Here is a 6,373-nt window from a genome sequence, read left to right on the forward strand (position 1 = left end):
GAATTATTACGGTGTAGATCTTCTAAGTTTTTTCCCACGTCAATCGGTGATTGCAAACCATTCATATTGTGGGACCCAATTATTACGGTAAAGATCTTCCAACTTTTTTAGGTTAATCTAATCAAAACCAAAGAAAATCAATGGTGAAATTAATTGTGTTAAGCATCAGATCATCTCTAGCCATTAGATAATCCCACATGCAAGCCTCCTGTCAGCCTCTCGGGCATGCCTCCTATCCGCATGTATCTCACGTACACACATCTTCTCCCAATCTCTCACGTTTCTCCTTCCTCTCCCAATCTCTCACGTCTCTTATTCCTCTCCATCGCCAAAACGCCTCAAGATCCTCTCCTCTCATGTATGCATGGCCTCTCGCTCAGGCATCCCCTTTCACGTGCAGGTCATCTCTCCATCGTGTATCAATGATCTCCTTCTTCTGCTGCCTTCCCCAGCCATCTCCCTCTCTCTATTCGGCCCTCTTATCGCCGTCAACCATGTTGCAGGTTAGCACGACATCCTCTGTCTTATTTCTACATCATATCCCTCGCCAATCCCGATTCTATGCATTGGCTCCCCTCTCCTCCCTTGATCTCTCTTTAATTGGAAAAGATAGCAACATGGTTCTCTGCTCTCTCATTAATGGCTTCAATCCAACTCCGTTGCCGCAGAAATTTCTATAGATCCGTATTTTATTTTTGATTTTTTTACCATTTTTTCAATAGTTCAGATTTGAATCGTAAGTTATGATCGACTCAACTCGCTGCCCCGTCCGCTCGCCTTCATCTGTCTACTTCCATAATCCGTCTTGCTTCGCTGCCGCCGCAATCAAACACAACCGGCTTCCTGCTCCTCGATCAAACATCTCTCTCTTGATGGCTTAATTCCAGCCAATGTTCCAATAGTGGTTTTCCCCTAATCGACGACTCATCTCAATCTATTGGTGTTGCATCAATGCAATCTTTCCAAGTTTTCACCTCGGATAGGTTCTCTTTATGTGCAGTTTTCTCTGTCCAAAACAATGTCCATCGTTTCATCCCAGGGTCAACAGATAGTTGCTTCCAAGATTTCTCTATATAGCAGGTAAATTTGAATATCTCTATATCTTTAGACTTTTCTCTTTCTTGATATTAGTGGTTCAGATTTGAATTTTAAGTCACAAAGACGAGTTATAATGGCTCCAATTGTAGAATAGCATGCACATAGATCTGATGAGACACAACCATGATGCCTAAAAAAAAGGATTTAGATTACGTTACAATAGAAAATCTGACTATAAAAAATTGACATCATAAGTTTCTGTTGCTTTCCTTCTCTAACATGGTAATATTTAATTCCATGTAATCTCAATCTCCCATGGTAAATATTTTTCTTATCTACGTAGATTACTGAATTGAAATACGGGTCGTCAAAGCTGCAGGCCATCAGTCCCTATCCCGATTTTCCATCATCTTGATGTTCGAAAGACTCAAACCAAATAAGGACAGGCTGCTATTTTAAGAGCATAATCAAAGCTTATGGCACTGGGCTGCCAGTATGCAAATTATCTCTTTAATTAGGAAAACCATAAACATGAGTCGTATTAGGCGGATTAATCAAGTATTTTACCTTTACAAAAATCCCTCACGTCCACGGTCTATGATCTTTCTCCCGGTTGTATAACCCCAGTGTTGTTACAGGCGCAGATCAAGGACATGCTCTTGCATAGCTCCTGGAAGGAAAAATATCTAGCAAATACATGCAGAACCATGACGTGAAGATATTATATCTTGCAGTCCATCAGTGGAGTATTCGTTTGAGAAATCGATCGACAAAGTAATTTGGCGGAGTTGTTGGTTTAATTATGGTGTTCCGCGATATCTTATGTCCTAACTCGGTAGCAAATAAGATAGAAGATCAGGTTTGTTCAATTTAGTAAATAAACTGTCTGTATCGGCTGCCTGTCAGACCTGTTTTCTCTTCTCATGCAGAGATCCAAAGTGGTGTTTTAATTCTGACCAGCGAATCAATGCAGTGTGTGGTATGGTGTACTGAATACTTCTGTGGAATATTTACTATATATTCCTCTTAATGCTTTTCATGTTGTTTAAAACCATATTTCAACCTACTTTTCTGAAATTAAGCATCTCTTCTTATTTTGTTGGAAAGTGGATATGTCATTTTGGAGCATTACTAGGTTTTCTAACAAGCAAAATATTTTTTTCAGTTAACTTTGATCTGTTCTTTCAATTTTATGCTCATGTAATGATCCAATAGAGATATGTGCATCTTGGAAGAATAAATTATGCTCTGTTCAGATGGAATTTCTTCTGATTATGCATTCAGAATTTCAATTAGGAGGCACCATAGCAGCACTTATTCCAAGCAACAAGGAAGATCGAAAAATGATGCACAAGTTAACCTCTTGGTAGTTTCTTCTTCATATATTTTTTCTACAGCGTTATTTTAATGTCGCTCCTTTGCTAGAATGATGTACCATAAATAATAAAGCAATGGCATGAGTTCATTTTTTTTACAGTCTGCATATTCTGTTGTATAGTGTTGGGACTTGCTTAGTAACATCTTCTATGTACATGTATCTGTTTAGTAACACCAAGAAATTTCCAAGAGATTTATATGTACTAACTGATTCCATGGTGCTAAACCATATGTTGTTGTAGAAGATATCCATGTTATACATACATGTGCAGACTTTACAACACACACATCGTGAGTAGATAAGTTTCAGTCTCTATTTCCTTATTTAAGCAGAATATATGGCCTTACATGCATCTATTTCCAATCTCATATAATCGAAAGAATCATGTTATATGATCTAATACCTTAGAAAGAAAAGGAAGGGATGAGGGTATGCCCTAATTAATTCTAAAATCACATTCGATAACTAATGTCTTTCTTTTATCGTGATGAGATGATTATGAAGAAATCCTTTGTACGTACACTTTGGTTGCTCTCTACTTTACGCATGTCAAATTTAACTCAGAGGTTTCATATGCATGACAGATTTAATGACATCAAATTTTATCAAGCCATCAAAAGCATAGTTGGGAAGTCATTAATTTGTAATTTCGGTCATCTTTTAAGCAGGGCCATACTTGGCTGAAATTGGCGCAACAGTTCATTATTCATGGCAACTCTTATTTCTTTTTTATTTTCAGGTGAGGACAATTACTTAATGGACGGAAAATAGGTTGTTTATCTATATAGATGGCGCTACTTGAAATTATTATTTGTAAGTATTAAATGACATTCCTTTGGTGTATATGTACATTCTTTATTATGCATCACTTCAAGAATTAATTGAAATTATTTTTTGTACACAAATTGATATTGGTTGGAAAGACCACATGCGCCTTTTTATTTTTTTGACAAGGTTGGCATAATGTTCAAGTTTAGAACTTCTGCAATTACACAAAGAAAACGTATTGTTCATCGTTTGCAAATATTTATTGATAGATGCTAACAGATTTCTGCCCTATTTATATATGAGATCATGGTTCAATATATTTCTGAAATTTCTAAGATCACCCTAATATCTTTGATAATTGGTCCATAATTTTCTATCTTCTAAATAAATATTGCTTCCATGGATTATTGTAGGCCGAACAAACTAATTTCCTGCACCATTTGTACTAGATTTCCCAAATGCAAAATGAGGTATCAATATATTCAGTGAATGTGTTAAACTATTACAAAAAATGATCATGTTGAACGGTTAATTGTAATCTTACAGCTACTTTTTATATTTTTATTATATGCATATAATATATCATAAATTATGCAATATTTGTTTCTTCTTTCTGACACTGAGCGAGTGTATTGGAACTTTGAATGCTCCATACAAAGGGTCATAGGGAGCTTTTGGAGGTCAGGGAGAAGTGTGTGTGGCCACTGTGCGCAAGCATTCTGTACATGAAGTAGTTCCGTTTTAGCATTACTTCAACTTTGAGTTTCTAATTAACTTCTTCTTTTCCATCGTAAATGTGTGTACTCAAGATGGAAACTCACATATAGAACTGAATGTAAATAACAAGCCCGTGCGAATGCACGGGTTGGCGACTAGTTCTCTTAATTCTTTGATTAATGAATGCAAAATACTGAAAATGTGCATGTTATGACTGGCCAATACACTAAGAAATAATAATGCTGTGCAACTTTATCAAGGATCGATTAGTTAGTTACTGGGAAGCATTATCGAATGTTGTTCTTCCCTGCTCTTATCGGCGTCCTTTTAATTCCGTATGAGTTTTTGTAGTTGAAGGAGTACATTCTGTGCAGCCGGAGGCGTACGAGTTCAAGATCGGCGACCAGTTTTTTCGGAGGCATATATAGTACTGCATTATAAATAAGTGTGTATGTCGTTGGTCTATTTAGTTTGTATGCTGCATCATATATAGTACTGCATATCATATATAGTACTGCTAATTAGTTTGTATGCTGTTGACTTAGCTTGACCCAGAACATATCATATAGTACTGCATTATATATAGTACTGCAAGACCGGTGAGAGAGAGGCATAGTCTAATTGCAAATCCATGTGTGTGCATTTCTGTCTTATTGGAATATGTTTACTACATATTGGAATATGCTAAATGCTATTGCCTGATATAATATAAGTATGAGCTACAACTTTATGCATATTTGTTTTGTATTTTTTATAAATGATGATAGTTTGTGCAAGATGTTCACATGTTATTTTATTTTTTGACTAAATTCTCTTATGCCCTTGACTTAGCTTGACCCAGAACAGTAGCATCCTTGATGCGCATACTGACCTTCACCTCGTTCTTTCTCTCGCAGGCTCGAAGGAGACCATACGCAAGGCACCTCCTCTTCGGTTGTGAGGGTGTCCAGGGGTCGTGGGTGCGGCTAATGCCTATGTATGTGGCCGCACTTGACACTGCCCTCTCTTTAAGGGCACATATCATTTTTTATAACTCTGCTATCTTTTCCCAAGTCTTTATTATCTTGCCTAGCCTTGTATTGATATGTATTGTTTGATGCTAATTACCCAAGTTAGTGCATGATGTTAAGGATAACCTGAGAACACTTTCCTAAGTTTATAAGTTATGACATGTGACAGTTCAAACCTGATTTGATGCTGTACTGTGCTTCTCTAGTTGTTTGAATGCTTCTGCTGCTAGCCTGCTAGACTGCTACTAGCTTGAATAGGTGTGCACTTGTGCTGGTGGTGGTGCTGCTTGTGTTGCTGCTGCTAATTTAATGCTTATACTCACGCCGTTGTTGATTAAATTCTTATGTTGTTGTTGCATGCTCATTTTATTGATTCAATGCTTTAGAAATTAATTGAAATGAACCTGATTCAATGCTAACGATTTCTCCAACTTGCCAAAATTGTCATAATTGTCTCCTGCCTTGTGATGTTAGTCTCTGTGCACTTACTACTATTGTTAGTTGAATGGATGGTCGTGGTAGTAGAATAGGAATTTTCTTTAGGTTAGCGTTATAGTGATGTTCATTTCATTACCTAAACTTTGTACCAATGTACCATGCAGGTATGTATAGATTATTATTGTAGAACAACATCAGGTTAATCTGTTGCATTCAAGTTGTTGGAAGTTTTGTTATGCCATGCTTAGTGTTTACTGAATTGGGGCATTTGGGCATGTATGTATAAATTTTAGCCTCTTGAGAGAATATTATTTACTTCCAGTGTATTTCACTAATAACTTATCTGGATCAGGATCTAATGTTGTCGAGGTTGCTGCTGCTGTGACAGAAGATCAGAAGAAGCTTGGAGATGCGCGCCATAGTTTTAGTTGATGTTGCCACCAAGTTTTGGTGCTTGTGTATCTGTTTTTGATTGTATGTGCACTTGTTGGATGTGCAAACGTGTATGTGAAAGCACAAGTGCTCCCTAGGTGGTTTTGATAATTGATGGCAACATATCTCTTGTTGGACTAACATTTCTATCTAGCATGTTTCAGATAAGTTCAACAATGGAGTGGCATGGACTAAAGGTTGTGGGAACTCCTTCAAGATGCTAAGGACAAAGGATTGGCTAAAGCTTCAAGCTCAAGACTCTTCATTTTACATTTTAGTGATCCAAGATCACATTGAGTCCATAGGAAAAGCCAATACTATCAAGGAGGGATGAGGTGTTGCTTAATGAGCCTCTTGCTTCATGTGCTTAATGATATGCTCCAAAACCCTCAACTACTTTCCCATATCCACATATGACCTAAACCCTAAGCCAAACTCGGTCCTACCGATTCTTTCTATCTAGCGCCACCGAGTTTCACTTGTCATAAGCCACTGCCAAACCCTAGCAATTCGGTTCTACCGATAGGGATCTCGGTCTCACCGAGATGGGATTGCAAACTCTCTGTTTCCCTTTCGTAACTTTTCGGTCTCA

The 6,373-nt window shown here is 37.4% G+C and overlaps 1 long non-coding RNA gene across 4 annotated transcripts; it reads left to right on the forward strand.

Annotated features, from left to right (window-relative positions):
- Positions 1–245: 245 nt before the first annotated feature.
- On the forward strand, positions 246–5,957 carry LOC123059299 (uncharacterized). Of its 4 annotated transcripts, XR_006427409.1 has the most exons (8): positions 247–1,080; positions 1,677–1,897; positions 1,968–2,017; positions 2,323–2,404; positions 3,156–3,229; positions 4,253–4,350; positions 4,798–4,877; positions 5,702–5,957. It is a non-coding gene; the product is annotated as an uncharacterized lncRNA (long non-coding RNA). The 4 variants fall into 4 exon arrangements; XR_006427408.1 differs by having other exon boundaries at positions 246–1,080; positions 1,968–2,404; XR_006427410.1 differs by having other exon boundaries at positions 246–503; positions 1,001–1,080; positions 1,677–2,404.
- The last annotated feature ends 416 nt before the right edge of the window (positions 5,958–6,373 follow it).

The sequence above is a fragment of the Triticum aestivum genome, chromosome 3A (assembly GCF_018294505.1).
Source record: "Triticum aestivum cultivar Chinese Spring chromosome 3A, IWGSC CS RefSeq v2.1, whole genome shotgun sequence".
Lineage (NCBI taxonomy): Eukaryota > Viridiplantae > Streptophyta > Magnoliopsida > Poales > Poaceae > Triticum > Triticum aestivum.